Source organism: Monodon monoceros, unplaced genomic scaffold (genome assembly GCF_005190385.1).
Source record: "Monodon monoceros isolate NGI ecotype Baffin Bay Population unplaced genomic scaffold, NGI_Narwhal_1 Super_Scaffold_7, whole genome shotgun sequence".
In the NCBI taxonomy this organism is placed as follows: domain Eukaryota; kingdom Metazoa; phylum Chordata; class Mammalia; order Artiodactyla; family Monodontidae; genus Monodon; species Monodon monoceros.
The window spans coordinates 36,880,998-36,894,257 of record NW_021703784.1 but is presented as its reverse complement, the minus strand read 5'-3'; positions in this window follow the sequence as shown (position 1 = coordinate 36,894,257).

The following is a 13,260-nucleotide window of genomic DNA, read 5'->3' as shown; positions in this document are numbered from 1 at the left end:
AAGGAAAGGAAAGGAAAGGAAAGGAAAGGAAAGGAAAGGAAAGGAAAAGAAAGGAAGGGAAGGGAAAGGAAAGGAAAGGAAGGGAAGGGAAAGGAAGGGAAAGGAAGGGAAATGGAAGGGAAGGGAAGGAAGGAAGGAGTGAGGGACGAGAGAATGGCTTTTTTTTTTACACTTCTCTGTCTGAAGGCAGAGGTGAAGGCTCTCTTTGCTTGATTCTACCTGTGAATCTGAAATTCTGTACTGATAATTTCAGAGTAAAACTGGTAGAATAATGTAACAACTAAAGGTGGGCTGCACCATACTATGTGGGTTAAAATTTTTGGATGTCTCTTTGTAGCTGTGTGACTTTGGGGGAGTTATTTAGCCTCTCTTTGTCTTAGTTTCTAAACTCTCAGATAGGGATGATAACATGAGGAGTAAATATAGTTTATATAATATCTATATCTACCTATCTGCTTATCTATATATGTAGAATGTCTGGTACATGGTAAACACTATGTAAGCCTGAAGGACTAGGAGTAGAGCAGTAATGAGTTTATGGACCCTTGTTCCCATGTCAATTGCTCTCTCTTAACACGCTGTTCCCTTTTCTGCATCTCTTAGAATTCACTTCTCACAAGGCGGAGGCAGCATCAGGGGCCAAGAACCTAGCAAGGAACAGCATGTATATATTTGTCTGGCCTTGTCCTTTAGTCAGATCTCTCTAGTAGAAGTGGCATCTAGTCAAGGACACTATCTACCACATGGTAGACTTGTGCCCTCTGGCCTTCCCTTTTCTCTATCCTGGGGGTCTCTCATTCACACCTTCTACCCCCAGAGACCATAATAAATTCTAGCCATGCAAAACTCCCACAGTCTCACCAGAAAAACTGTATTCACATCCTAGCTTGGATATTGAGTCAGCGTTACATGAATTCATACAACCAGTAGGATGACTGTTGCTGGCTGAGCAGTGGTCATCTCAGGGACCCATGCTTCATAGTCACCTTCCTTTTTCTCAATGAAAAGTGCTTTTTAAAAAATCAAGTTAATTGAGATATAAATTATATGTAATAAAATGTGCCCATTTTAAGTGTTCAGTTTAATGAGATTTGATAAATGTATACACCTGTGTAACTACTACCATCATCGATACATTTCCCTCCCCCTCCCCAAATTTCCCTTGTACAACTTAATAGTCAATTATCCCCACACCAATCCCCAAGCAACCATTCATTTACCACTACTGATGAGTTTTGCCTTTGCTAGAATTTCATATAAATTCACTTTCGTGTATTCTCTTTTATTCAACATGTTTTCGAGAGTTATTCATGTTGTTACATATTTTAGTAGTTTGCTTCTTTTTATTGCTAAGTAGTATTCCAGTGTATGGATATATTATAATTTGTTTTATTCACCTGTTGATGGACATTTGAATTACGTGCAGTTTTTGGCTGTTACAAATAAAGCTTTTATGAACATTCATGTACAATTTTTGGTGTGGCATACACTTTTATTTCTCTTGTGTAGATTCCTAGGCATGATTGCATGATTGCTAGTCCTATGGTAGTTGTGTGTTTAACTTTATAAGAATCTGCCAGATTGTTTTCCAAAGTTCTTCACCATTTTATGTTCCCATAAGTAGTTTACAAGTGTTACAGTTACTCCACATTCTTGTCAATTCTTGATATTATCAACCTTTTTAAGTTTTAGTAATTCTAGTAGATATGCGATTATATCTTATTGTGTTTTAATTTTCATTCCCTAATGATTAGTGATGTTTGGCATCGTGCTTACTGGCCATTTGTATATCTTCTTTGGTAGAGTATCTGTTCAACTCTTTTACCCATTTTCTACTTGGGTTTCTTTTGTCTTCTTATTATTGAAATCTAAGAGTTCTTTATATGTTCAGGATATAAGTGTTTTGCCAGATATGTATTTTGAAAATACCTTATCCTATGTTTACTTTTTCATTTTCTTAATGGTGTCTTATGAAGATCAGAAAATTTTGATTATGGTAAAGTTAAATTTTTCAATTTTTTTCTTCACATTTCATGCTTTTTGTGTTCCTAAGAAATCTTTATGCCAACACAAGTTCGCAAAGATTTTCTTATATTTTTCCTTTAACAATTTAATAGTTTTGGCATTTACATTTAGGTCTATGAATCATTTCAGGGTACTACATGAGAATGATGGGAAGTAAAATACAATGTTCATTTTTTTCTAAGTGGACACCCAGTTGTTCCAGCATCATTTGTGAAAAAGATTTGCTGCAAAGTGAATTCAGTACATGCACACGCACACACACACAGACACACACACATACACTATCTTCTGTTCTGTTGATCAGTGTGTCTATCTGTACATCAGTACCATGTTATCTTGATTACCGTCATTTTTGTTAATCTTGAAAGCAGGTAATGTAAGTTCTCCACTCTTGTTATTCTTCAAAATTGTTTTGACCTTCTAAGTCCTTTGTATTTCCATATAAATTATAGAATCAACTTGATAATTTCTCCGCCCCCCCAAAAAAAAGTCATGCTATGATTGAGGTAAAATTCTATGCAAGGAGAATTGATATCTTAACAATAAGGAGTCTTCCAATTCATAAACATGCTATATCTTACCATTTATTTAGGTGTTCCTTCATTTCTCTCAGCAAGGTTTTATAGTTTTCAACTCTCATAGTGTACAGTCTTAATATCTCTTGTTAAATTTATCCTTTATTATTTTATGTACTTTATTCTGTTCTAAATGGAATCACTTTTTTGTTGAACGCTCCAGTGGTTCATTGCTAGTATATAAACATGCAATTGTTTTTTGCATGCTACCTTTTATCTTATGACCTTGCTAAATCCACTTGTTAATTCTAGTAGCTTTCTTGTAGATTCTTTAGGGCTTTTATACATGTATGATCATGTCATATGTGAATAAAGGCAGCTTTACTTCTTCCATTCTAATTTGTATGCTTTTTTTTTTGGGGGGGGGGTCTGGCTTTATTGCACAAAGTAGGACCATGTACAAGGACAAATGCAGTGTTGAATAGAATTGATAAAAACAGACCTCCTTGTTATGCTCCCAATTTTACATTGAGTCTTTCACCATTAAGTATGATGTTAGTTGTGATTTTTTTGTTGTTGTTTTTTGTAGATGTTCTTTATCAGATTGGAAAGTTTCCTTCTATTCCTAATTTGCTGAGATATTTTACCATGAATATGTGTTGAATTTTGTCCAATGCTTTTTCTGCATCTAATGATGCTTATATTGTTTTTCTTCTTTATTCTGTTGACATGGTGATTGATATTGATTCTTTTAATATAAACCAACTTTGCAGTCCTCGGATAAATCTTATTTGTTAATTTTGTATTATTTCTTTCATGTATTGCTGGATTCCATTTGCTGATAATTTGTAGAGTAACTTTTTTTCAATATTCATGAGGGACATGGGTCAACAGTTTTCTTGTAATGTCTTAGTCTGGTTTTGTTTCAGGGTAAGGCTGGCCTCATAAAACATGTTAGGATGTATTTCCTCTTCCTCTGTTTTTCAAAACAGTTTGTGTAGGATTTGTTATTTCTTCCATAAATGTCTGACAGAATTCACCAATGAAGCCATCTAGCAAATCTGTAGGGTTTTTTTTTTTTTGTAGGAAATCTTTTCATTTTGAATGCAGTATCTTCTATAGATATAGGACTATATAGGTATTCTATTTTTACCTATGTCGTTTTTGATAATTTGTGCTTTTCAAGAAATGTTTATTTCATCTTAGTTGTCAATTTTTTGACATAAAGTTGTTCATAATATTTCCTTATTTTCCTTTTAATGCTGCAGGATCTACAGTGATAAATCTTTTTATTCTTGATATTTGTAAGTTGTAGCTTTTTTTTTCCTGATCAGTCTGGCTAAAGGCTTATTTATTTTATTGATTATTTTTCAAAGCATCAGCTTTTGGTTTTATTTATTTTCTCAGTTAGCCCACTTTCTATTTAATTACTTTTGTTTTTGTCTTTATTATTCCCTTCCTTCTGCTTACTTTGGGTTTCATTTCCTCTATAGTGTACAATATGCATCTTCTTAAAGTGGAAGCCTAGATCATAATGCCCTTCTTTATCCTGATAATATTCCTTGCTCTGAGTCTACTTTATCTACTATTAATACAGCCATTCTTTCTTTTGATTAGTTTCTCCTTGGTATTTTTTTCCTTCTTTTACTTTTAACCTAGGTTTTGATATTTAAAAATAGGTTTCTTACAGGTATCATAGAATTGAGTATTGCTTTTTTTAATCCAATTTGACAATCTTGGTCTTTTATTTAGGGCCTTTAGTCCATTTACAGTCCATGAATTATTGATATAGTTGAGTTTAATTCCATAATCTTGCCATGTGCTGTTTATGTTTGTCTGAATAAATCTTTTTCTCATTTATTTCTGAAGCATATTTTTGCTTAATATAGAATTTTAGGTTAACAGGGTGTTTTTTGTTTTCTGGGTTTTTTTTTTACTTTTTTCAGTACTTTAAATCTGTTTTTCCATTATGTATTGGCTTGTACTGTTTCTGACAGGAAGTCTGACATCATTGTTATCTTTGTTCTCTTTTATATAATACGATATTCTCATATCCTTTGGTTTTTTTTCTTAATATTTATTTATTTGGCTGCATCAGGTCAGTTGCAGCATGCGGGATCTTTGTTGCGGCATGCGGAATTTTTCTTTGTGGCACGTAGGCTCTAGAGCTCGCAGGCTCAGTAGTTGCAGCATACGGGCTTAGTTGCCCCGCAGCATGTGGGATCTTAGTTCCCCAACCAGGGATTGAACCCATGTGCCCTGCATTGGAAGGTGGATTCTTAACCACTGGGCCACCAGGGAAGTCCCCCTCTGGCTGTTTTAAGATCTTCTCTTTACCAATGATATTCAGCAATTTGATTAAGATATGCCTTGATGGGTTTTTTGTTTGTTTGTTTATGTGATTGTTTGTTCATTTTGGTTGGGGTTTGCTGAATTTCTTGAGTGTAAAATTTTATGGTTTATATCAAATTTGGAATTTTTCTACTTTTTCTACCCCTTCCTTTCTTGTTGGATTCCAATTATATGTATATAGAGTACTTGAAATTCTTGCAAAGATCACTGAGGCACCATTCATTTATTTTAGTCTTTTTTCTTTCTCTGCTTCCATTTGGATAGTTTCTATTCCTACATCTTCAACTTAACTGATCTGTTTTTCTACACAATCTAATCTTCTGTTATGTTCATCCTGTAACATGTTTATGTTAGATATTGATTTTTTTATTCCTAGAAGTTCCATTTGCTTTTTTTGAAATATAGTTCTCTCCTCACTAACTTCATGTTTCTCTTTAAATCCTTGAGCATATTTGTCATGGCAATTTTAAAGCTGTTATATGTTAATTCTGTCTTCTTTGTCATTTCTGGGTTTACTGATTTACTTTTTCCTGGTTATGGGTCACATTTTCCGGCTTCTTTATACACAGCTAGTAATTTTTATTGGATCCTGGGAATTGTGATTGTTATACTTTGAATGCCAAGATTTTGTTGTTTTCCATTAAAGTGTGTTTAAGTTTGTTTTGACAGGCAATTAAATTATTTTTGATCACCTTGACCTTTTTGAGGTTTGTTTTCAAATTTTTAGGAATGTCTAGAGTAGCCTTTACTCTAAGCTTAGTCTAGATCTAGTACTAAAGTGTGAACCTTCTGGGGTCCCCATTTATCATTCATTGAGGTCTCACTACTTTGGTTAGTTGGAACTCAAATATCTTCCAGTCAAGTAAGATCTCTGGAAATTGCTTATTTTACACCTCCCTCATTGTTCCTTGGTTGGCTTTGAGGAGTTTTCATCCTCTGCTTGCATAGCTTACAATTCATCAACAGACTCAAGTGGACCTCTGTGCAGGTTTCTGGTGCTCTTTCTCTGCATGGTTCCCTACTGTCCAATTCCCTGACCTACAAACTGCATCTTCCTCAGCCTTCTCAACCACGGGTTTCTGTGTCCTCAATGCAATAGGACCACTGCATTCTGCTTAGGCTCTCACTCTACAAGCTGGGGTCATTGAAAAAATGACCCCACACTGCTTTTTTGTCATCTCTTAAGGGTCACAGCCCTGCACTGCCAGTTGTCCAAAGTCTGAAGACAGTTATTTAATGTATTTTTGTCTAATTTTCTAGTGTTTTTAGTGGGAGAGCAAGCCCAATCTGTTACATCATCATATCTGGAAGTGGAAGTCAAATGCTGTGTTTTTTTTTTTTTTTTTTTTTTTTAAATGCTGTGTTTTGATTACTGTTATACTTTAGGCAAAAATGGTTTTCTGATTTAAGTAAAGTTCATGTTAATCTACAAAAGACTTAACCTTCCCCTTCAAAGATCACAGTAATCCCTTTTCATCGTCGACAAGATTTGAGGAAGAGAAAAGAACAAACGGTCAAAGAAATCCTAAAATGGTTATGTTGTCAGGATTTCCATTTAAGAAGGGTACGTACGTACCCACTTCACTTAGCAACAAACCTCTGCCTCACCACTTTTCTTCATTTACATTCTGGGTTCTGGATTCCCCATGTAGTACACCGTGATCCTCGCTTTTTTCAAAATGTCTCTCAACAGAATTTTCTGCCCAATGATCCATCTGCTCAGAGTCCAGCTCCCCATACAGGGACCATACATGTGGGACACACTTCAGGGGTGGTGGGAGACTAACTCAGGGTTTATTGCCTTTGACCAAGGTAATATCTGTTATTATCAGCACACCGCTTCTGGAGAAACAGTTCTGCCTTTGTTGTTTAACCCAAAAGAGTACATTTAATCAATCCAGGAAGAACAAAGACCTCTTGGCCAGTCATTGGAAGTGAACATTTTAATTAGATCAGGTATTTAAATGTCTCCAGGTGTGCAGTTAATAAAACAAGAGAACTATCAATGACGTTTAACCAAAATATATTTCTCTCCTTCCAGTATGCAGAAGAGCAATCGAAGGAAGCATTCAAAACGATTCCTACTTAATTGATCTCCAATGGATGATACAGTTATACCTGGCAAGTATTTACAGGCCAGGTGTTTGTTGTTGTTTTGGTTTTGCTCTTTTAAGTAATTTGTTAAATGGTATTTTTATTTATTTATTAATTCAGAAACATTTACTTCACTCTTACTATGTGTCATGCTTTGTCCTAGCCATTCCCTAGTGGTGGCTGGAGATGGTGGCTCTTCCCAAGGTTCTCAGAGTCCCCTAAAGGAGCAAGATGTATAACTGGATCATTATAATATAGTGAACTCATTTTATGGAGATATGCTCAGAGAGCTGCAGGAGCATAGAAAAAGGAGTAATTCTCCATGCCTGGGAAGAGCAACCCAGAGGGAGTATCATTTCAGTAGTAGATTATGGTCAATATATCTGAAGCTTTCAGAATTGAGGCAGTTTTGAACTGGGTACATTGTAAGAAATACAAGGGAAAGTAACACAAAAGGAGACAAAATTGTATAGTAACCGCCCATGTACTAGTTTCCATAATTATCAATAGATAGCCAATCTTGTTTCACCTATATCCCCTTTTCTCACTGGACTATTAAAAACAAAATGACATTACCATTTTTAACATACCAGCAATATCATTATTACACCCCCAAAATGACAGTAAATACTCAGTACCATCAGTGTACAAATTTCCCTGAGTAAGAGTCCAAAGTCCACCCTGAGCCTTTGGGTTGTGAGGGCTCCAGAAGTTTACTCCTTACTGACCTGTCCAAACCCTCCTAGTTAGAGTCCTCTCTTCCCTTCCCCTGCAGCTCCTGAGCCCGAGCTGATCAGGCCAGGATTGCAGCAGCAGTGTTAACCACCAGCAGGTGGATCGGGAAATTATCTTTCTTACCATAGCATCTATCAACTATAGGTGAGCCTGATTTTCCTTTGTGCTTCTGCTTTATTTCCCTGATAAGTTTCTGACCATTTGACTACTGCACTCATGACTATCTGTGGTGGTTTTAAAATCTGGCTACAAATTCTTTGACACCCTTTCTATTGAGAAATGATGTCTATGCCCCAGTTGAATTGGGATGAGTTTTAACTGTTTTGATCAACAAAGTATAGCAAAAGTGATACAATGTGACTTACAAGGCTGGGTCATAAATGGCCAGGGAGCTCTGGTCTTTTTTGCTGCACCAGTTCACCATACTGTGAGGAAGCACAACCCACATGGAGACGTCACATGTGGGCCTTCCGGTTGAGAATCCCGACTGAACCCAGCCTTTTCACCACCCCACCAGACACCATATCTGTGGTTGAAGAAGTTTCTAGCTGATTTCAGTCCATTATTATTTGAGTCATTCTAGATGTCTGAATCTTCCCAACTGAGACTTGAGGTATTATAAAGCAGAGACATGCCATCACCACTTAATTTTTATTAGAGAGTGACCCATCTGAAATCCTTACCCATAGAATAATGGATTCAGCATAATAAAATGGCGAATGTTTTTGCCACTAAATTTCATAGTAATTTGTTACATACAACATTAATAAGCACCCTAGTTCCTGCATGTCTGTTTCCTTGGAGCACTAAATCCCCCCAAACTTCTGCCTCAGTTCAATCCACTGAATTGTCATGATTTGGGAGACCAGCTGAAGAAATGGACCAAGAGATCTTACCATTCACCCTGCAGAATTTAATGTAATCCTCATTTCTAGTAAAGTGGCTCACTCTGACCTCAGGCTGTATCTGTCATCATTAAGTCCAGAGTGTCTTGGTTCCATTTTTCTGGAGAATAAATATCCAGATGCCTGGCTTTATGGTTGTGGGAGAAGGGTTTAAATAGTCTGCATTTCAATCAGTCTTCCTACATTAAGCCCATTCTCACCCTGCCTCCAATCCTTCCGTCTTTCCTGGGTCTTGCAGAGTCAAGCTTCACTGTTGGCATCTTCTTTGGAGGCACTTACATTTCCACTGTTTTCACTTGGCTAAGTTGGACTCCACCAGCATTCTCTCTTCTACAGTATTTGTTGGCATAACACGTCTGCTGTGGTTTCCCACCCTCTTTTCTCTGTCCTTGTGTATTTGTATCTTGTTTTATTCATCCTCAGGCTTCTGATCTCCTAGAAGCAGATCAGGGAAAGTTGCTGGAGGGCTGGCCATGTTTTCTGGATGTGGACTCTCACTCAGTCCCTGCTTTCTGGCCTGCCTCTCACCCTAGCCAAACACGATGCCCAATACTGCTGAGTTCTAAGCTCAAGCTTTCTTCTGTGTGTTGCAGACTCTCAAACACTCTTCTTATTCTCAGTCCTGTGCCTTGTTCCCAACTTCCACAGTACCTGACACCTCCAAGTTCTGAGCCTCGTATGGTCTCTGTGGAGTGGACAAGCTCACCACTTGTAAATTTCCCCCTTTTCAGATGCTACTATGTCAGTCATCACTTCTCTGTCCACTTTCTGTCTCTCAAAAATGTATCATTCCCCCCTAAAGTACCATTTTCTTCCTGGGTCTATAGCTTTTAAATTTCTTTAGGTCTTAGAAGGAAGAGGATATAAACCTATGCGGTCCATATACTAAGTTTAATAAATTGAAAATTGTCAATATTTACTTAGAAAGTCACCAATGAATAATGAAGGTTTGCTAAGACAAAAATCAGAAATCATATAGTAGTTGCTATTTTATATCATACTCACTGTCTAATGTACTTCTTTCTTTTTATTGGGTTGCAGAATATTGAGAGGCTTCTATTTCATAGAGAAAAATAGTTGCAAACAATATTGTTTTTACCAGATTGCCCAGAAGTCTTCTGATACTCAATATAATTGATCCAAAAGCTTGAAAGAGGAGCTGCAAGATATGTTTTATCTACAAACAATAAATGTTGGAGAAGGTGTGGAGAAAAGGGAACCCTCCTACACTGTTGGTGGGAATATAAATTGGTATAGCCACTATGGAAAACAGTATGGAGGTTCCTTAAAAAACTAAAAGTAGAACTACCATATGACCCAGCAATCCCACTCCTGGGCATATATCTGGAGAAAACCATAATTTGAAAAGATACATGCACCCCAATGTTCATTACAGCACTATTTACAATAGCCTGAACATTGAAACAACCTAAATGTCCATCGACAGAGGAATGGATAAAGAAGATGTGGTACATATATACAATGGGATATTACTCAGCCATAAAAAGAACAAAATAATGCCATTTGCAGCAACATGGATGGACTAGAGATTGTTATACTGAGTGAAGTAAGTCAGACACAGAAAGACAAATATCATACGATATTGCTTATATGTGGAATCTTAAAAAAATAAAGGGAGTACAAATGAACTTATTTACAAAACAGAAGTAGAGTCACGGATGTAGAAAACAAGCTTATGTTTACCAGGAGATAAGAGAAGGAGGGATAAAGTAGGAGATAGGAATTGACATATACACACTACTATATATAAAATAGATAACTAAGAAGAACCTACTATATAGCACAGGGAACTCTACTCAATACTTTGTAATGACCTATATGGGAAAAGAATCTAAAACAAAAAAGAAAAAAGTGTATATATGTATAGTATAACTGATTCACTTTGCTATACACCTGAAACTAACACAACATTGTAAATTAACTACACTCCAATAAATTTTTTTTAAAAGATATCTTTTTTTTAAGTTGATGCCTAACAATACCTCACATCTTGTCATCGGCAAGTATTCAGTTTGGAGTGAGTTGGTGCGACAATTTTTTGAACAGCACATAATTGGGAACATAATGAGATATCCAATAATGTCTTTAAAAATCTCAGAAAGATTTCTGTTCAAGGTTGTAAATGAAGCACACACTTCCCTCCCCTTGTTCTTGAAAACCAGTTGGAGTGACAATAAGCAAAGAAGAGGAGAAATTCCTATAAGGGCTGGAATTGGGAAGGGGGGTATCAATGTAATTTACCAAAAGGCATTGGTAGACTTCCATAAGACAGAATCTAGGTGATGTGATTCCCATGGAGGAGCAAGAGTAGATGGCACTCCAGCTCTGAGCATGTCCCAATGTGGCTGAGGCAGAGGGCTGGTCAGCTTTAGTAGTGATACACACCAGAGTCAGGACTTGATAATTATCATAGCTGAGTTTTGTCGAGCGCTTACTACATGCCAAACAATGTTTGTTTTCTTTGTTTGTTTGGTTGGTTGGTTTTTTTGCAGTACGCGGACCTCTCACTCTTGTGGCCTCTCCCGTTGCGGAGCACAGGCTCCGGACGCGCAGGCTCAGCGGCCATGGCTCACGGGCCCAGCCGCTCCGCGGCATGTGGGATCTTCCCGGACCGGGGCACGAACCCGTGTCCCCTGCATCGGCAGGCGGACTCTCAACCACTGTGCCACCAGGGAAGCCCCAAACAATGTATTTGTAAACACCTTAATAGGTATTGTCCCATTTAATCCTGACAACAACCTTATTAAATCTGTACTATATCCAGATGAAGAAACTGCGGCACAGAAAAGTTAATATTATGCCCAAGGTTCCTCAGCTAATAAGTGGTAAAACTACATGTGGGACTCGGGCAGTTAACTCCAGAATCTTATAACTGCTTTACCAGACTGAGGCTGTTTCCAAACGGCTATATTCATTTTGTTTTGCATGTAGAATTCAAACTTTAAGGTTCACTTTTATTGATGATATTTCATCTGTATTTGCTTAAGCTAGAAAATACTGAGAGACTGCACTGTAAAATTGAGCTTATTCAATTTATTAAAAGTCAGACAGAAAGCACCAAAAACTCACAAATGCTAAAGCTGTCATATAATTGGATCACGAGTTACCCATTCACATATCTTTTAAAACCGGCTGTTTCTCCATGAAAATGTCATGCATCCAGTGGAAGCATTTGAGTGTTGCCTAAGATTTAATTGAGCACAGCATACAGTAGCTCGTTATAATGTACTTGTCTATACAACTTTGTGAGGAGGCACATACAGCAAGCTGAATTCATCCTACCCCTACACTGGGGTAGGATGACAAATCTCCTATAGAATGCATTTTTTTAAAGTACAAGTACAAAAGCTGTCAGAAAAATTTTATTCCAAAGTTTGCACAAAAGCTAGTTAAACTAGGTATCACAAGTCAACACCTAATTTGTGGCCCATATAGTAGACTTTGCAGAGGTGTCCTAGGCCCAGCACACACAGGAAGAGGCTCCTGGCAACCGTATTTATACTGCATGATTCTGTGCCCTTGGCCATGGTTGATTGGCTCTACAGTCGATGCCTGGGTCAAGTTAGCCAGCTGGATCCTCTCTCCTAAGCATTTGGAATTGGTACTGCACATTGAGTCAGTGTCTGCAGATACACAAATGCAGAGGGTGTATAGTGGCGATATTTTTGGCTACAAGGCCTGAGGAGCACAGAAAGCATGTCTTGAGAGAAAAGAATGAAGAAACACACAGAGATGAGAAACAGCCCTGTTGACCTCTGGTACCTGGCTTAGGTTCCTTTGTGAGACCTGGCTGCCTTCTAAACCTTGGTCTAGGACAAAGTCCTGAGTCCTTCAAATAAAATACTCCATTTTGGCTTGAGCTAGTTAGGGTTGGTTTATATTACTTTAAATCATAACCCTAACTTATAGGATTAAAATTTAGTATCATGGGGCTTCCCTGGTGGCTCAGTGGTTGAGAGTCCGCCTGCCGATGCAGGGGACACGGGTTCGTGCCCCGGTCCGGGAAGATCCCACATGCCGCGGAGCGGCTGGGCCCGTGAGCCATGGCCGCTGAGCCTGCGCTTCCGGAGCCTGTGCTCCGCAACGGGAGAGGCCACAAGAGTGAGAGGCCCGCGTACCGCAAAAAAAAAAAAAAAAATAGTATCATGGGTTAAAATTTAGTATCAACCCATGGGTGTGCTTTTTACGAGTTTTTGAAGTATTCAAAACGTCTTAAATGAATTTTTCCTATGTTTGCAACTCCTGCTACTTCTGTGGCATGCACAGCATGGAAATCTCTCATCTAAAGCTGCTGAACAGAATGAAGAGTATGGCCAGCCGGAAGTGCAAACATCACACCATTGGCAAGATGTAAAAACCAAGCTGCCTCTCGATCGGATTAGTAAGAAGTCTAGTCTTGCTGAAGATGCGTTCTTGTATCTGTTGGGTTATCTCTTGCTGCTTTGGGCCCAGTGGAAAACAAACAGGAGCCCTGGAGATTCAAAGGCCCTCCCTGCTGCCTGAGGCTGTAGCCTCTGCACTTATTGTTGCTGCTCTTCCTGCCTCTGCCGTGGGAAAGCAGTTATTTGTTTGCTCTGGTATCTCCTTACTTGTTCTTGTTGCCGGTGCAGCTC